Source organism: Dysidea avara, chromosome 8 (assembly GCF_963678975.1).
Source record: "Dysidea avara chromosome 8, odDysAvar1.4, whole genome shotgun sequence".
Lineage (NCBI taxonomy): Eukaryota > Metazoa > Porifera > Demospongiae > Dictyoceratida > Dysideidae > Dysidea > Dysidea avara.
The window spans coordinates 24,219,482-24,239,378 of record NC_089279.1 but is presented as its reverse complement, the minus strand read 5'-3'; the positions used below and the strand labels follow the sequence as shown (position 1 = coordinate 24,239,378).

At 41.8% G+C, this 19,897-nt stretch overlaps 2 protein-coding genes and 1 long non-coding RNA gene across 6 annotated transcripts in view; all 3 read left to right on the top strand.

The window, feature by feature from the left end:
• The window catches only part of LOC136262951 (uncharacterized), a 245,500-nt gene that overhangs the window by 142,125 nt on the left and 83,478 nt on the right, over positions 1–19,897 (top strand). The window lies entirely within an intron of this gene.
• Positions 1–19,897, top strand: part of LOC136263330 (ubiquitin carboxyl-terminal hydrolase CYLD-like) — a 91,484-nt gene that overhangs the window by 1,362 nt on the left and 70,225 nt on the right. The gene's annotated exons all lie outside the window — the stretch shown is intronic.
• LOC136263573 (uncharacterized) lies at positions 1,437–2,826 on the top strand. 4 transcript variants are annotated; one of them, XR_010704709.1, is made up of 7 exons: positions 1,437–1,743; positions 1,790–1,871; positions 1,918–2,046; positions 2,103–2,451; positions 2,506–2,577; positions 2,634–2,662; positions 2,711–2,826. It is a non-coding gene; the product is annotated as an uncharacterized lncRNA (long non-coding RNA). The 4 variants fall into 4 exon arrangements; XR_010704707.1 differs by having other exon boundaries at positions 1,438–1,743; positions 2,634–2,816; XR_010704708.1 differs by having other exon boundaries at positions 1,438–1,743; positions 2,495–2,577; positions 2,634–2,816.

Genomic DNA, 19,897 nt, shown 5'->3' with positions numbered 1-19,897 from the left:
TGATCAAACGATCGATGCCGCATGGTCATGGATGCAACCTCATAAATGGAATACCTCTGAGATTCACTAGTGGTAGATAGACATGCAAAGTTTCTTGAATGAATGACTGAACTCCAAGTGGCCGATGTAAAAATAATTTGAAGGACAGTCATATTTTATTACATTTTTCTACATACAGTGTGTTATATCACAATTATTGTGCTACAATTACATATACAACATGAGTACTTCCATTTTACTGCTAGATGTGCATGTGGTCAACTGACTACTGATTTACAAGTTGTGTTTCACAGTAAACGTTGGTATATGATGTACATGCAGATTTGAACAGCATATATATATTATCACGTGGCCAGGTTGTACATGATGGCACTCTGTAGATAGCAGTGGAGACTACCATTAGCCTGACCATTAAAAAGTACAACATCACCACTGACAACATATAGTGCTATTGTATTATGATGTCAGGTAAGTGTCATCTAATGTGCCGTCTAGGGAAGTCTAATCAAAAAATTTCATCACTTGCTGAAGTCAGATATATATGATGAGATCCATTAAAACTGTTGAATAGCTCTCAAAAATGCAACTAGACAATTTAAAGTTTAGAAGACAAAGGCAACCTGGCTGCTCTATTAAAAGCAGCTGAATTGATGTTTCACATCTTTTGTAGTGCTAAATCACCTTCAGTAGTTACCGGCCAAAGCAGGCAGCTACCTCCATTGCTTCAGTGGTAGCTACACAACCTTCCTTTATTGGAATGGCAGGTTGTTTTCTACTAAATTTATCTGTATAACAAGTTAGTGTAATAAATACAACACATATAGAAGTGTAAAATACATCACACATAATGAGTGAATTCTGTGAGTCATAGAAACAATCACCAGTAACACAACACTTTATTATATGGCTCATCTCAAACTATAACAACAGTAGATAACTTTCAATGTAAAAATTATTGAATCAGTACCAGCAGTTCAGCTTGGCAGGTCCACAAAAATTTCTTGTTGCTATTAACAACTCTTACAAACAGCAGTCCACAACCAGACGTACCAGGATGAAATCAATAATATAACCAGTTATTATTAATCTTGGGTGAGTTCTTTACTGTAGAAAAGCATCGGACTGTCTAAATAGAAGCGTTATTGCAATGAATTTGGTACACAAAAATAGGCATGATCCACTTCGCCCCAATTTCTCATAAATTCCATAGAAACGTCAAAACACGGCCGAATTTACCGCTTCTTTTTAGCAGCATGGTCTTTCAGTTACTTAAACTCACTTTTAAACGAACAAACAATGGAGTAGAGTCGGTAGTTTTGCTTCACCATCAAGCAAGAACGAGGAGCGCATAGAAATAATTAACAACACGGATGCGGAATTTGGAATGTATTGTTGCTATTGGAGTGCGCGGTTACGTTTCATATCCCGGGTAACGACTATATAATCTATGGCACAACAAACCATCTTTGATCATCAAAATCACGTGCGGTTTCTTTTTGACGGAAGTGATTGGATACTGACGCTAAGCAGTCTAACGCAGCCGGATTGTTGAAGAAAACTAGGGTTAAACATGGCGCAACATTGGCGCTACTCAATACCAATGATTGCGACGATACTTTCATGGAATTTGGGGGGTTTTCGGGTGCTTGGCAGCTGAGACGTAATGGCGCTTGACTGAGCAGATCTAGATGTGAAGGATACCATCGTGTCAAACACCTCAGATTGTTTTCGCCAATCGATACGGTGAAATACGTATTGTTTTTAATAACTGTTTTATGTATTATAACAGACATTCCGGGTAGAGAGAACTACCGTCCTAGTCTGCTTTCTTCTGTTAGAACACTAAGCTGTGTGATGGTATGTACTCTTTGGTAAGTATAGTTGTGTTTTGGTTGGTAAGCCATGGCTGTTTTGTAGTGTAGTTTATTGGACCGTGCCCTTAGTGGATGATTTCAACCCAATATCTGCTATGTTGCTGGGATGCAATCGTACCATGGGCTGTTTGGCTGTCGTAAGGATTTTAGTTACCTACTATTCAAATTCATGGTAAGACTTGTTTTAGTGTAGCTTGATATAATTTAATGTGTTTCTCTGTGTACCAGTTGTCTAGCCAGCTTTCCAACAGTAGTTCAGTGCTATCAAATGATTTTACAGCATTAGCATTTCAATGGAATTTCCTTGCCACTATATACTTGCAATAAGCTGTCAAGTACTCAATAACTGAAACACCAGAGACTGTTAACAGAATCCTATGGCATTAAGCCAGTCTTTGGAAGCCAGATTGTTGCAAGCTGATCGTAGCAGTATGATGACCCCTCTGGCACGTGATGGCAGACATCAACCACAAAACAAACTCTTTACCTTACCCAGAAACTTCTAATGGATATTCCACTTTCTGCTAACGCCAAAGTCAACTTGTAAACAGTGGTAGCTGATGGACACGTGACTATGGTACGTGCTGATAGTGTAACTATTTTCTTTCCATTATGTATAGGCTTTTTCCAGGTGTTGTCGTGTTTGCAACAAAGAACTATTCACACAAGTAGTGTTCACATCTGCTACTTTGGCATGTGCTAGGTTAGTGTATAGTAATGTGCAGTTTGTGATACACTGTAATGTATGTTTTTCTTCAGGTTTGCTTTGCTTCGAACAGTTATTCAAGGTACATGTGTAGTGTGTAGCTGCATCATCTTACTTTTGTTATTGACAGAACTGGAACGTTGGAATGCATGGAGCTAAGAATGTTGTGTAAAAGAATGAACAAGACATTTTTATTTTTATTGTGGAATTTTATGTATTTTAAATTATGCTCTCACGTGACAAAAACTGAATTCATGATCGGACACAGCGGTAGGATCCTGCGTGACCCTTTAGGCTCATTGGCGGACACCGGATAGGTGCTTACGGAGAACTAGGCGGTTTATTGATGGCACCGTACGGATTTCTTCGCGGGTGAGACGCGTACATCCGCGTACAAGTGGTCCCAAACGGGGTACTAACAGTAGTCCGCGTACGCCTACGCGGATAACCGCATCTCAACCGTCTGCTCCCACTACGCGGTGTCTAATCCCCTTGGTACGTTGTCCGCAATCAAGGTGCGTTATTCCTGTGTTGGCCAAAAACAGTTTCAAGCTTTTGTTAAAGAACACTTAGCACATATTTATCGAATCACGTATTGTGGTTGGTGGTAATAAGTATTCATCGAATTACATTTAGTAGATGCTGGTAGTATCACTATTAACTATATTTTTGGCAGGTGGTCAGGTTGTTTAATCACGTGATCCCCTCTCAACGCAGGTCGGTGACAAGCACGTAGCTGCTATTGCGTTTTCGAGCTTTGTTGTAATCTGTATGGCTCGATGTAGGATTTTTGGCCCCTGCAGCTAACTCGAGCCTATCTGGACGAGAGTTCCATAGCCCGTGCTGTGGAGAAGGATCTGACCTTTCACCTTATTCCTTGTTTATTAGGAGTAAGGGAGTATGTGGTGGAATTCGTAGAACGGGGTTGGGAGTGGTGGGGCACTTTTACGCACGACGAGTTGAAGTTCGATCACACGAGCCAGCAAATGGCGCCTTCTGCATCACGTGCGTAACTGGCTGGAGGCGTGCGTGATTCTTTTTGTGCTAACCACAGTTAAGCTATTAACCTTCATTTAGCACATATTTATCGAATCACGTATTGTGGTTGGTGGTAATAAGTATTCATCGAATTACATTTAGTAGATGCTGGTAGTATCACTATTAACTATATTTTTTGGCAGGTGGTCAGGTTGTTTAATCACGTGATCAGGTGCACGTGATCCCCTCTCAACGCAGGTCGGTGACAAGCACGTAGCTGCTATTGCGTTTTCGAGCTTTGTTGTAATCTGTATGGCTCGATGTAGGATTTTTGGCCCCTGCAGCTAACTCGAGCCTATCTGGACGAGAGTTCCATAGCCCAAAGAAAGCCCATGATGGGGTAGCAGGGGGTTCTAAGTGGCTAGTTGGAGTAGTTTAAACCTTGTAAAAAATCAGTGATCATCTTGTTTGAGCTTGGTTTTCCTATCGCCCAGATGAGGTCTTGTCGCCTTTGATAGGCACTGTTAAGCGTTAGCGCCATAGGGTTAGCACGTGTGTCTGCCTATTCATGGCTACCTGGCCACCTCTATGTAAACCGTGCCAGCAGCGCAGTTTAGGAGCTGCAAGTTGCTATTGGTTGTTGATACTGGCCGGTATAGAGAGGAATATATTTCAAAACGTTAAGTGAGTGATGTTGTACCAGTGCCATGCCCTGGTCTGGTCTGGCGAGCAATCCACTGTCAGCGGACTACCCCAGCTTCATCGATACTTAGCTGCGTGACACTACAGCCTTTGTTTGATTGAAGTTTTATGGTCATAGTTATGACTTATGCTAAGACTGCTTGCTATAGGTGTGTCACCAGCGTGGTGCAAAGTTGGCAGTAGCCGTAGCTATAGCTTGTTATTAATCTATAATGTACTTGTGTATGCAAGTGCGTTTTAGTGACTGCATGGCCTGTTGGATTTTTGCACTGTAGTCATGTGATGACCTAGCTGATGTGCAGTTGCGCTCTGTCCCCAGCTCGCAGTGCAGTCATAGTGAGTAATATTGGCTCGCCTATTTGTGCACTCTTGACACAATCATAATTGACGTGTTCCCCGTATCCGGAGAATTGAGGCACAGCCCAGTCTGATGTGTCTATGTGTCACTAATCTGATACTGCTTAGGGCAATCTCACATCTCTATTTATAGTGTAGGTATGTGTGCTAACCATGCCTGGTGTGATTTCAATAAACTAGTGCATGATACCGCTGGCATGTGGTAATGATCAACTACCTTAGTACAACTTTGTCTTGTTGTCTGAAGTAGTGCTACTAGATCTAGACTCACTCGGTTGCTTTGTTCAGTGGTCACCATAGCTGTTATAGTGTGCTGCTTATCTGTCACATCCTGACTAGCTGGATATAGAATATTCTAGTCTGTTTTTTTTTGTTATGTTTTTTTCTTTTTTGATTGCTAGGAGTTCTAGTCAAGGTGTTCCCAGCAAGTGAGCTGTACTAGTCGCAGCTGGTCATCTTGATTATTGGTTATTGATTTAGCTGATATGTGTGTACTGTACATGTGCTACTGAACATCGCTGCCACATCTAGCTACAGCAAATAATATAGTCTGGTGCTAACGCTCAAGTTGATGACTGACTACACTGTGCTGGTCACTTAGCAGGTATAGTCATATGCTCTCGGTGTAGCTGAAGTGTGCTTAAACTGTGGCCACAGCTGCTGCAAGTCCTGCCATTTAGTGGTAGTGATCAGCTGATGTGTCACTGTACCATGCTACAAATGTAGCTGTCCTGTCATTCAGTTAAGTGCAGTAACTGATATGCTACTGTATAGGCAACTGAGTAGCCATTTTGTTTACTGCCATCGATGTTGTCATGTATAGCTGATACATATCTGTAGTGAACTGTGCTATACCACTGTATAACTGTCAAATATACTGCAAATGACACTGTCAGGTGCTATTGTTATAGCTGAAGCAGGAACTAGGCCTTTATGATTAGTGTGGGTGAGGAGGAGTCTTTAGAGCACATGGTTGGACATGCTAAGTATGTAAGATTTTGCAGAGACCAAAGCCCAACCTCATGTGATTGCTATGGCCACTGTACTGCATTACTGACATAGTTGTCTCACCCACTGTGACTGATACTGAGTGATAGTGATGCAGTCAGGTGAGAAAGCTCATAGCTGCCCTGTGCTGTTACTATCTGTAAGATCTGTCAATGGTGCAGGTACAAATAACGCAACTAATGTGTAGCCGCAATTGTGATGTGGTCAGGATTATCTATCCTGGCATGGCTGTTACGTCTGCAACTAATGCGTCAGGTGTTTTCAGTATGCAGTTGAAATTCCTGACACTTCTGCTGTACATTATTCGTAGCAATCTATCTGATGTGTGGATGTAGGATCATGACAAAGCCAGATGTCACATCTACTACAATTGATGTAGTCAGATGTAACAATATACCTGATATATGTGACTGCACAGTGCTACTGATGTAGCTGTCATGTCCACTGAAGCTGCAATTGATGTAGTGAGAGTGTGTGGCTACGCTGGTGATGTTTCTGCTACCTCCATTGTAATTGATATAGTCTGATGCTAACAGTATAGACTGTACAGTGCTACTGGTGTAGCTGTCCTGATCATGAAGCTGATATGTAGCTGCCCTGCTGAAGTTTCTACCACCTCCGCTGTGACATGTTCCTATGTAACAATATAGCTGATGTGTGGCTGTTGCTACAGTGCATGGTAATAATGTATAGCAGTACTATGGCTGTCCCATTTTTCATTTTTTTTACCACTGATGTAGTCAGAAGCTAGCAATATAATGACTGTACAGTGTTGTTGACGTAGCAACTACAGCTGATGCATGCAGTATAGCTGTCATGTAAATGTGTGATGACAAGAGGTCACGTTCACTGTGATTGATAGTCAGGTAGCTGATGTATGCATGATTGTACTGTGATACCAACATAGTTATCACATTAATTTTACTAGAATTGATGTTGCATCATTCATGTTTGAGAGCTACCAATGTAGCCCATGTTTGAGTACTATGGATGCAGCCCACGTTTACTGATGTAGCTCATGGTTGAGTGCTATCAACATAGCTCATGTTTGAGTGTTACTGGCGTAGCTCATGTGTGATTGCTACTGACATCACTCATGTTTGAGAGCTGCCAACTTACCTCATCTGAGTACTACTGACATAGCTCATGTATGGCTGCAACTAATGTAGTTCATGTCTGGTGCAGCTCGTGTTTGAGTGCTACCAGCTTACCTCATTTGAGTGCTACAAACTTACATAGCTCATGTCAGGGTACTGTCAATATAGCTCATGTCTGAGTGTTACCAATGTAGTTTATGTTTGAGCATCGGCGATGTAGCTCATGTAGGCATGTTTGAGTACTACCAACATGGCTCATGATCATGTCCACATAATGCTAATGATATAGCTCATGTTTGAGTGTTACTGACATAGCCCATGTTTGAGTGTTACATGGACGTAGATCATGTTTGAGTGCTACCAACACCGCTCATGTCTGAGTGCTACTGATGTAGCTCGTGTTACCAGCTTACGTCTTTGAGTGCTATGTACCAAGTAGCTCATGTATGAGTGCTACTAATATAGCTCATGTTTGAGTGCTACCAAACATAGCTCATGTCTGAAATTTAGTGCTACTGATGTTCGTAGCTCATGTTTGCATGCTACTGATGTAGCTCATGTTTGAGTACTGCTGATGTAGCTCATGTTTGAGTTTGAGTGCTACCAACATAGCTCATGTCTGAGTGTAGTAGCCCGTGTTACCGACTTGTATAATTACCTCTTTTGAGTGCTACTGACATAGCTCCTGTCTGAGTGCTATTGATATAGCTAATGTTTGAGTGCTACTGACTGCTCATGTTTATGTGCTACCGAGATAGCTCATGTCTGATACTGAGTGCTACTGATGTTTGAAACTCATGTTTGCTTGCTACTAACATAGCTCGTGTTTGAATGCTACCAGCGTACCTCTTTTGAATACTACTGATGTAGCTCATGTTTGAGTGCTACTCACTCTTGAGTGTTTGCAATGTAGCTCATGTTTTGAGTGCTACTGATGTAGTTCATGCTTGAGTGCTACCAATATGTTTATGGTGGAGTTCTACTGTTGTAACTCATGTTTGAGTGCTACCAACATAGCTCATGTGTGAAAGCTTTTAACTTACCACATTAATTATGGGTGCTACCGATGTAGCTCGTGTATGGGTGCTACCGATGTAGCTCATGTCTGGGCACTACCAATGTAGCTCATGCCTGAGTGCTACCGACGTATAGTAGTTCGTGTTTACGTGCTACCAACATAGCTCGTATTATGAGATGTAGACTCATGTTTGAGTACCAACTTACCTCATTTGGGTGCTAGCAACATAGCTCATTTCTGGGTGCTATAGCCGCTCATGTCTGGCTACTGGTGATGTAGCTCATGTCTGAGTGCAACTGACAGCTCGTTTTGGGTGTTACCAACATATTGAGTGCTACTGATGTAACTCAGATTTGGGTACTACCAATGTAGCTCATGATCATGTTTGAGAACTGCTGACATAGCTTGTTTGAGTGCTATACCGTCTTAACTCATGTTTCAGTCCTGCTGACATAGCTTATGTGTGAGTGCTACCAATGTAGCTCATGTTTGAGTGCTACCGGCGTAGCTTATGCTGTGTGAGTGCTACCGACACAGCTCATGTTGTGAGATGTAGCTCATGTTTGAGTACCAACTTGAGTGCTACCAACATAGTTCATGTCTGGCTACAGCTACTGATGTAGCTCATGTCTGGGTGCTACTGACAGCTCATGTCTGGGTGTTGCTGACATATTGGGTGCTACCGATGTCACTCAGGTTACTACCGACGTACCTCATGTTTGAGTGCTACCGATGTAGTTCATATGTGACTGCTACCAATGTATTTTTCTACAGTTGTGACTCATGTTTGAGTGCTACCGACATAGCTCATGTGTAAGTGCTTTTAACTTACCACATTTGAGTGCTACCGATGTAGCTCATGTATGGGTGCTACCGACGTAGCTTATGTCTGGGTATTACCAATGTAGCTTATGTCTGAGTGCTACTGATGTATAGTAGTTCAGTTTGAGTGCTACTGACATAGCACATGTTTAAGTGCTACTGACATAAAACATGTTTAAGTGCTACTGACATAGCTCATACTGTGAGATGTAGCTCATGTTTCAGTACCAACTTACCTCATTAGAGTGCTACCAACATAGCTCATCTCTGGGTGCTATACGTGTCTGGCTACTAATGATTTAGTTCATGTCTGGGTGTTACTGACATATTGAGTGCTGCTGATGTAACTCAGGTCTGGGTACTACCGACGTAGCTCACGTTTGACTGCTACTGACATAGCTCATGTCTGCAACATAGCTAGTGTTTGACTGAGTGCTACCAATGTAGCTCATGTTTGAGTGCTACCGTTGTAGCTCATGTGAGTGCTACCAACATGGCTCACCTTGTGAGATGTAGCTGATGTTTGAGTACCAACTTGCCTCATTTGAGCGCTACCAAGTCTGAGTGCTACTGACAGATCGTGTCTGGGTGTTATATTAATAACAAATTGAATGCTACTGACAGCTCAAGTCTAGGTGTTAATGACATATTGAGTACTACTGATGTAGCTCAGGTTTGAGTACTACTGATGTAGCTCATGTTCGAGTCCTATTGACATAGCTCATGCGTGAGTCCTACTGATGTAGCTCATGTGTGAGTGCTGCCAACGTAGCTGATGTTTGAGTGCTACTACTGATGTAGCTGATATTTGAGTGCTACTACCAATTAATGTAGCTGATGTTTGAGTGCTACCAACGTAGCTGATGTGAGTGCTACTGACGTAGCTGATGTTTGAGTGCTACCGACGTAGCTGGTGTTTGAGTGCTGCCAACGTAGCTGATGTTTGAGTGCTACTGATGTAGCTGATGTGAGTACTACTGAAGTAGCTGATGTTTGTGTGCTACCGACGTAGCTGATGTGAGTGCTACTGACGTAGCTGATGTTTGAGTGCCACTGACGTAGCTGGTGTTTGAGTGCTACCGACGTAGCTGATGTTTGAGTGCTCCGGACATAGCTGATGTTTGAGTGCCACCGACGTAGCTGGTGTTTGAGTGTTACCGACGTAGCTGATGTTTGAGTGCTACCGACGTAGCTGGTGTTTGAGTGCTACCGACGTAGCTGTGTTTGAGTGCTACCGACGTAGCTGATGTTTGAGTGCTCCTGACGTAGCTGTTTGAGTGCTCCTGACGTAGCTGATGTTTGAGTGCCACCGACGTAGCTGGTGTTTGAGTGCTACCGACGTAGCTGATGTTTGAGTGCTACCGACGTAGCTGGTGTTTGAGTGTTACCGACGTAGCTGATGTTTGAGTGCTACCGACGTAGCTGGTGTTTGAGTGCTACCGACGTAGCTGTGTTTGAGTGCTACCGACGTAGCTGATGTTTGAGTGCTCCTGACGTAGCTGTTTGAGTGCTCCTGACGTAGCTGATGTTTGAGTGCCACCGACGTAGCTGGTGTTTGAGTGCTACCGACGTAGCTGATGTTTGAGTGCTACCGACGTAGCTGGTGTTTGAGTGCTACCGACGTAGCTGGTGTTTGAGTGCTACCGACGTAGCTGGTGTTTGAGTGCTACCGACGTAGCTGATGTTTGAGTGCTACCGACGTAGCTGATGTGAGTGCTACCGACGTAGCTGATGTGAGTGCTACCGACGTAGCTGATGTGAGTGCTACCGACGTAGCTGATGTGAGTGCTACCGACGTAGCTGATGTGACTGCTACCGACGTAGCTGATGTTTGAGTGCTACTGATGTAGCTGCCAATCCACCTGTCCCCAACTGAACCAGGCCTAGCTATCATTCCCCTTTTCCCTCCCTCCTAGGGGCTATACTTTAAAATGTGGAATCCAGCCAGCTTAATTTGCGGTCAACCAATCCATAAATTCCTTTCAAAAGAAAATTCCAGCAACCTTACACTAAAAGGCCAGGTACCCTCTACGCCTACCTCCAGGATGTACTATATTTCACTCCCTTCCTGTGTAAAGGGAGGAGAATGATCGATGACTGGTTAGTGGGGACTTCCGGTGGTAGGTGATAACTGACTCGGCGAGACGATACAGGAGCATCTACCGATAGAATCAGTTGTGATCTGCGTGTGCCACCGCGGCTAGAGCACTATTGATCAAACTAGTGCCGGAAACTTTCTTGAGAATCTTCCTGGTCACATTCTGACGGTTATCACCGTGGTTCGCGGGGTAAAAGTAGAAGTTGATATCCTATTCATCACGATATCATTCCGTTTGAGGTAGAGATGAAATATCATTGCTCTCCGTCTCGCACTTTTACGCACGACGAGTTGAAGTTCGATCACACGAGCCAGCAAATGGCGCCTTCTGCATCACGTGCGTAACTGGCTGGAGGCGTGCGTGATTCTTTTTGTGCTAACCACAGTTAAGCTATTAACCTCCATCTATTGAAAGTAAGAAGGCAATAGATGATGTCATTCACCTCAACAAGTTCAAGCAGTTCAAACATATCACTAAACTAGCAGATTGGCACTATATTTGTCAAAATCTTTTTTCATCACAGAGAGAGAACAATAGAACATCTTTACCAAAGTTTGAACTATTGGTATTTGGTCATGTTGATGTATCACTGTGAAAAAAGAGGGATATAAGATGGTATTTCCGGTGGCTTATTGAATACAAAAAAGCTTGGTATAACCTTTATTATACTAACAATCTCTTGTAAGACTTCAGTTAATGTGTTAAATATACTGAAACCATATATGCGATGGTATAGTGTGGACATTATATTAGATATAAGCTATTTCAGGTAATGTGATAAGTAAACTGAAACCATATATGCAATAGTATAGTATGGATTATACTAAAGTATAAAATTAGTATAATACAGGATTTATATTAAGGCTTATTTGTATTCAATAAGCCACTGGATATACCATATTATATCCCACTTTTTGCACAGTGTATGCTAATCTCACTAGCACATGATCATTAAGTGTTTTGTGAAATTCTTCAAATAAATGAGACACTTCTGGGCTCTGGCCTTGCAACCATCCAACATTGTAGAGCATGTGTATTATTGTTTGTGAGACCAACAGCTCCATCTCTTTTGATAAGAGCTTAATAGTCTGCTTGTATACTGAGACACTCAACCAGTCTTGTAAACAACAAATTTGCCATCATTGCACTATCAGGTTGCTTGTTTGGAGGTTCAGCCAGTCTTTGAAGTCAATAGGAATCCACCAATCATATTTAATTTTGTGCGATTGAAGGAAAAGCACCACAGAGTTAAAGCATTAAGGTACATTTGCAGGATGATGTAGCTATGTATATAGAAATCACACAAAATAAAGGTCAGTATATACAGCTCTAGCTCCATAACAGATGCCCATACTGAATATGTGGGACAGGAATTTTTCCTTGAAGTCAGATCACTGTTGAAATTATAATAAGACACTGAATATGTTATACAGTAATGATCATAAGTATGACACTTTAAAATGTGCAATGCAGCAACTGTGACTTGGTAAGCTCTCCTAGTGTGAAAAAACTGATCTTCAAAGCTGCCATTTCAATGTATAAAGGCCACCAAACATTACCACTAAGCTTCAGCATACTCACATGGCAAAATCCATTGGATTTGTTTAGCTAAGGAATATATATAGTGGCTGATCAAATGTGATTAGCTACTGGTATCTGCCCATAACACAAGTGGTGAACAGCATGCTTAATAGAATGTTTAATCATTGCCAATGTGTAGCGGGTTCATGGAACTATGGATATATGGAATTAGGGCAGATAACATGGTCATGTTGTGCCTGACTGCTGGCATATATGGTATACAGTCCAAGATACATTATAATTATGAATATTATAATCACAGGTACACAGGAACCAAGAAAATGCTGTTTTCATGCATCGTGATAGTGCCTCAATGGAAATTGACCAGTTTTGCAGTTGAAACTTAGGGTATCTCCTACTATGAAACCTCTCTTATCTGGGAAGTATAATTATACTACAGTGAATTGATGGATACCTTCAACAATTGAATAGTCTCTCAATCACTAGATTGTACATGCCATGATTAATTAGTAGTAGTTAAGATACAAGTAAGTACATGTAGCTGTAAGTATAGTTTAGTTTGGTAGTTAAGTAATGTTACAGTAGTTGTAATTACCGTACATGTAATCGGGCAGTTTGCCCACAGACCTTTAATGCACTCGTCTGCATTAAAAAGCCTTTAAATAAAACACTGGCTGTATCTCAATAATGTCCACTCTCCTTGTGCTTTCATCTAAACCAAACTTCATTATGGTCAATAACCTACAAGCCACATGACTAATTTGGCATGTCCAGACTGTTGATGTGTCCGGATAATAGAGGTCTGGATAAGAGAGGTTCAATCCACATAGCCTTCACTGAGATATGCATTTGTCTTACTTTCTTCATATTATCTTCATCATTGATGTTAAGCTTCTCTTTCTTTCACACACTTTACATTGACACATTCACTGTGAAAAAAGCTCAGAATAATGTCTATAACAGTCTTATTACGTTAGTATTGGAATGAAATAGTACAGCATATACTATTAGATTAGGACTTTACTATAACAAGCCTATTGAATACATTCATATATTAGAGATTAAATCACTAGTATAGTGTGGTAATTATCAGACTATACTAAGCCTATTTCAACCATATATTGGCTACTATACTACTGTACTTTTTTACTTTCCTACAAATCTGTGGCTACCTTAATCAAATAATTTCTATAATTATATTTGTAATGAATTTAATTCTGTAAAATTAATATGTTAAAACCACAATCAATGTCTCCTTGGCCACAACAGTATCAAATCAATTTCGTCATTTATCAGTCTTTATCCAACTGCAGCAGGTAAGACAGTAAATGTTATTCACAAGTTCCATTACTAATTACCTGTATTTTCATCACCATGTTCATCACCATGTAGAACTCTGTGATAATCTGTTAGTTGTCTGGTAGAACTGTCCCACAACTCTAATACAAAGATGGTAAATATGTGACCCAGTCTGAGAAAACCGGTCTTATCGCCCATGTCAGCAGATTCGACTTTTCACCCAGGACACACAGCTACATGAATAAATTATCTAATTCCACACTTAAAATCAGCTAGACTTGAGTGGTCTGGTTTTGCTGGCTGCTTTTCCTGAGCCCAGTGGCGATCCGTACGTGTATTGTGGGACCTTAATGGAACTCTGGTCAGCCTGGGAATGACTGTATGTGGCTGTACAGCTCTGTGGTGTTGAATAAGTACCTCTGCTGTGAATTTCCTTTCATTTTAGCCAGTTTTGAGACCTCAATGGCTCAAAACTTGGCCTAATTCATCCCTTGGCCTTCCTTTTCAATTTTTGAACACCATCTTTCCCGCTTTCCAGGGCCCCCACCTCCCACCCAATTTGCAGCTCGCCTGATACAGTCAACCTTGGTTTTAAAACTATCTAAAATGGTGGGAAACCTAGTTGTTGGCTACTTGCACAGTGGATGCTCTGGAAGGTAAGGAATTGGTGTAAAACGTGTGAAAATTTGGTACACATAGCTTCAACTATTGGCGAGCTACAACACACTAAATACTTAAAGGCCAGCTCTATAGCCACCTGTATACCGGTGGCGCTTAGAGCCACGAAAGGCTATTGCCACCGGTGGACGGTGACAGTCGGGCTACTGTCACCAAAGCGATAGCCAATCGCTGGTGGCATTGTAGCCCTGCAAGCGTTGCTCGTAGTCATTAGCGCTAAGTTGCGCCAAGCCTCCGAACAATAATAGCGCGGTATGGAAAAATTACACCGCTTGCACGTTAGTACAATTGAACCATCCGTACCTTTTTATAGTAAAGTATTAACTTCGATTGTGCAATTGAGATAGATACGTTTTGATGACGATCACCATCCCAACGAGGTATCTGATTAGTACGCGCCACCGGTGTACAGGTGCGTTAGAGCTAACCTTATGATTGTGGGTTTGAATTTATTATCAGAACTCTGGTCGTGTTGATTACTGGTATTGCAGGACTTGGTTCTGTTGTTGTAGGTAGACTATTTAAGTGAGTTGAGGCATAATTTTTACATCACTGTAACAGAAATGTGGCTCCCTATGTCAAACCACTGATAGATTTAAATCTATGAACCTGGGGTTTATAATGCACCTATCAATTTTAACCCCATACCCCCTGTAACAACGTGCTAAGAATGTTCTAGAATGATTTCACAACACTCACGTGCCTTGTACAATCACGTGCTAATCTATATATTACATCTCCATCATTACAAAAAGGAGTGTGTTACAGGGTACAAGGATGAAAAACCCTTACAGTGCTCTAATCAAATAAGTGAAAGTAGTGCAGTGTGTGCGTATGTTATAGTCACGAAAACTGGTCGGCATATCGAACTGGTGCTCTTATGGTTCTTTGGGAGCGTCTCAGGGCTGGAGCTGATACAACAGAATTAGTGCCACAACTTTCCTCAACTGGTTCATTTGTGTCACTGTCATATGCTTGATCATCTAGGAACTCATCAGTGCTTGTGTTAACCTCTGTTTTACCCATCACCTTTCTTAAGTCCTTTCGGTTTCTACGATAGTATTGCCCTTGTGGTGTCACAATGTTATAGGAGCGTGGAGCTCTTTGACTAATGCTGGTTACTTTGGCTGGCTTCCACGTGCCATCCTTTGATGTCATCAACACTGAGTCACCTATTTTGAGGCTTTTCAATGGTTTTGCCTGGCGGTCGTAAAACATCTTTTGTTGTTTTCTGTGTTTTTGAAGTTCCTCCTGTACTGCAGTTGGGTTAATTGTTGCTGGCTTTAGTAAAGTATTTGCTGTAGGTATGAGAGTCTTTGTCCGCCTCCCCATAAGTCGCTGGGCTGGTGACCCAAGGGTGTCTGACCATGGTGTGTTCCGATACTCTAGCAGTGCTAGGTAGTGGTCATTTCCATCATGTGCTGCCTTCTTCATCAATCGTTTGATGGTTTGTACTGCCTTTTCAGCCATGCCGTTGGACTGTGGATGGTATGGGCTGGATGTACGGTGGTCAATCTGGTATTGCTTGATAAACTGTTGGAACTCGTGGCTGGAAAATTGGGGGCCATTGTCGGATATCAAGACATCCGGTATTCCATGACGGGAGAACTGAGATTTGCAATGCTTAATTACTTGCTTTGCTGTGGTGTGAATGAGCAGGTCTAGTTCAACAAATCCTGAGTAATAGTCCACTATCACAAGGTACTGCTTTTGCTGCAGCTCAAAAAGATCAACACCAACTTTGGACCATGGACGGTCTGGGATAGAATGTGGGATGAGAGGCTCCTTCTGTTTTTTTCTTTGGTATGTATTGCAAGTGCCACAAGCTGAAACGGTATCTTGGATTTGGGATGACATCCCTGGCCAGTACATTATATCTCGGGCTCGCCGTTTGCATTTCTCTATACCTAAATGGGAACAATGTATCAATTTCAACATCTCTGGCTGCATGGCCTTAGGAATTATGAGCTTTTCCCCTTTTAGAAGAACTCCGTCGCTGGAGGATATTTGATCTCGGAATGACCAATACGGTAAACACTCAGTTGGCACTTGTGACTTGTGATCTGGCCAACCATCCAGTGTTAGTTTCATTAATTGCTTTAGAGCTGAATCAGATTGGGTCATTGATTGAAATTGCTCTAACTTGGTTTTTGATATTGGCAGTGATGCTACTACATTCACTTCAAATTCAAATGATGTGGAGTCATCTGGCTGTTTTGTTAGATACGCTCTGGACAGAGTGTCTGCAATCACTAGCTGTTTACCAGGGCGGTAAATAAGATTGATTTGATACTTTTGTATGGACATAATCATCTTCTGGAGTCGCAGTGGTGCTTGATGTAGTGGCTTCTTGAGTATGGCTTCTAAGGGTTTATGGTCAGTCTCTACTTCAACAGACGGCATGCCAAAAATGTACTCATGAAATCTGGTGCATCCAAAAACCACAGCAAGCATTTCTTTCTCAATCTGGGCGTAGTTCTGCTGGCACATAGTGAGGGCTCTGGATGCATAGGCAATGGGGTGATTATCTTGTAGAAGTACAGCTCCCAATCCTTTAGAACTGGCATCGACGGATAGCTTGGTAGGTTTACTAGGGTTGAAATACTTGAGCACAGGGACAGTGGTGATTAATTTCTTCAAAGATAGAAAACTGTTGGCTTGTTCAGTGTGCCAATGCCATTCCACATTCTTTTCCAATAGGGTTCGTAGAGGCGAAGCTACAGTGGATAAATTTGGTATAAACTTGCCCAGATAAGTTAACATACCTAAGAATCTCTGAAGATCATCTTTGTTCTCTGGACATGGCATTTTAAGAATGGCATCGGTCTTTCTTGGATCAGGTTTGAGACCATCTTTGCTAAGTATGTGACCGATATAGGTAATGGCATCCTTTCTGATTTGGCACTTGGTTCTATTGAGCTTGAGATTTCTGTGCCGTGCTCTTTCTAAGACTTGTATTAAGCGGGTGTCGTGTTGCTCTTCATTTTCGCCCCATATGAGCAGGTTGTCCACAACAACTTCGACTCCTGGTATATCTTGAAACATCTCTGACATTATTTTCTGGAAAATGTCTTGGGAAGACGAGAGCCCGAAAGGAAGACGTTTGAACATGTAGCGTCCAAAGGGTGTGTTAAACGTGCAAAGCTTTGCACTTGGTGTGTCTAATTGGACTTGCCAGAATCCAGAACTGGCATCCAGGACAGAGAAAACCTTGGCATTTGGCATTCTTGTAACGATGTCATCAATTGTGCTCATTGGATAGTAATCACGTTTGACTGCCTTGTTTAAATCGCGTGGGTCTATGCAGATTCTGAGGTTACCATTTGGTTTAACAATTGTTACCATACTATTTACCCAGTCTGTGGGTTCATCAACTTTCTGGATTACATTGAGCTTTTCCATGCGACTGAGTTCCTGTTGAATTTTGGGTCTCAAAGTGACTGGAACTTTTCTCGGTGGGTGTACAACAGGCTGGGCATTTTTGTCAATTTTGATGTGGTACAAGGCGTCTGTGATACATCCCAATCCGTCAAAGACATCACTGTAGGCATTGAGAATATCATCAGGTTGATTGTTGATAGCGTCTAATCGTTGCACTAGATTCAGTTCCATACAAGTCGTCAAGCCTACTATGTTGGGAACATTCTGGTCAATCACTTCAAAAACCACAGGGTAACATTTTCCTTTGTGCTGGCAGTTTAGTGTGACCTTACCACATGTGTCGAGTCGTTGGCCACCAAAGGCAACTAGCCTTGCATGAGATTTTTGCAGTGGGGTTGAGCTTAGTTGGAGGTATTTCTGTCTGGAGATGACATTACATTGTGCACCTGTATCAATCTTAAAACTCATTTTCTGGCGATTTACGAGGATTGTTACTTTCCAATCGGGTGACTTTGAAGTAGCACATTGTATCATACCAATAAACATGTCGTCAGGGGAATCGGAGTCTTCATGTGTAACACTGTGCACTTTCTTTTGGTACTTTGTAGCAGTGCGACTTCGACAAACCTTTGCAAAATGGTTTCTACGACCACAATTGTAGCATTCTACGCCTTGTGCTGGACAGGGCTGGTGACGATAGTGTTGATTTCCGCATCGGTCACATCGAGGTTTGGGGTTTGCTTCTTGACTTTGACGTCGTGCTGTAACAGCAAGGACTTCCTGATAGTGTGTTTCTTTACCGGTAGTACTGGAACTAATGGTTTTCAATTGGGTAGATGTAGCTTCGTTCGTTCTACATATGTCGAGGGCCTTCTGAAGAGTTAAGTCGCTTTCTTTTAATAGACGCGCACGGGTCTTATCGCAAATAATGCCACACACAATCCGATCACGAATCAGACCATCCTTCAATTCGGCAAATTCACAAGATTGAGCTTTTGTTTTTAAATCTGTTACATACTGATCAATGGTTTCTCCTGGTTGCTGGTTTCGCGTGTTGAACTTGTGTCTTTCCCACGTAATATTTTTGCGAGGGTTGCAATACTCATCAAACTTTTCTATTATTTTATCCACCTTGTTCTTGTCGTCGGCATTTTGCCATGAGAAAGTATTATAAACTTCCAGTGCCTCCGGTCCGGCCACGTGAAGAAATGCTGCGGCTTGAATTCCCGCGTCTTTTGTAGATAGTCCACTAGCAAGGGAAAATATCCCGAAACGTTGTTTCCATCGTCTCCAGTTGTCAGCAATAGTTCCGTCTAAGTTCAATGCCTCTGGTGGCGAAAGCTGATCCATTTTCGCAAGAAACTTCTGACACCATGTAACAACGTGCTAAGAATGTTCTAGAATGATTTCACAACACTCACGTGCCTTGTACAATCACGTGCTAATCTATATATTACACCCCCAGGGTGGGAATTTGACAATTCCTTGAACCCACTATATTAGACCCCATGTTGGAATTCTACTATCATCTGTAAACTGAAATGAAACATTAGGTTCAAAATGAAAAACTTTTCAGTGGAAAACGTTTTACACCTGGGGATACTTATTCTCCTCCCCAGACCATGTTGGTCTGGTGACACACAATAGAAAAAAATTGATTATAACTGACCAAATTAGTCACCATCAGAATCAAGAATGCGTTTAATGTATTCTATATATTTCATGTGACTAAAACTCATGTTTTTATCATTTCCTGTGGACAATAGTTTTTGATGGTATTCACATTACCACTTGCAGCTTAAGCAGAAACCGCCTATCCCCAATGGAGTAGGTCATGGGCCTTGATTATGTAACATGTGATGTCATAGTAATGTTATATGGCTTTGTGTAACCCAGTCAAGTGTTTCTATTGTGTGGCAACTAGACCCTTGTCTGGGCACAAGACTAGAGGATATTTTGTGGGCAAAGATCTCCCCTACATATCCTGTACTGGGGGTTATGAATGACAGGTGCATAAATGTACGGTTAAACATGAATGCAGATAAATTGTGCTCCAGTTACCAGCAGGGGGGGTAGGACAGGACCACGTGTACTACGAAGTGCTAAACGAAAGGCTAACAAAAATATTTTACTTTAGTTTTTACGTAGTAATACCAACTGTTGAAAGTAACAAATCATACAACAACTATTGTATTATGATCATTGATGATCATGGTACTGCTTCTGTTGACGTGAAAGTCATGACCACCACTAATCACCATCACTGTGTGTCTAATTACTTTGTAACAGCTGTGTTTTTCTGACTGAATCACACCATTGCAAACAACAAGCTACTG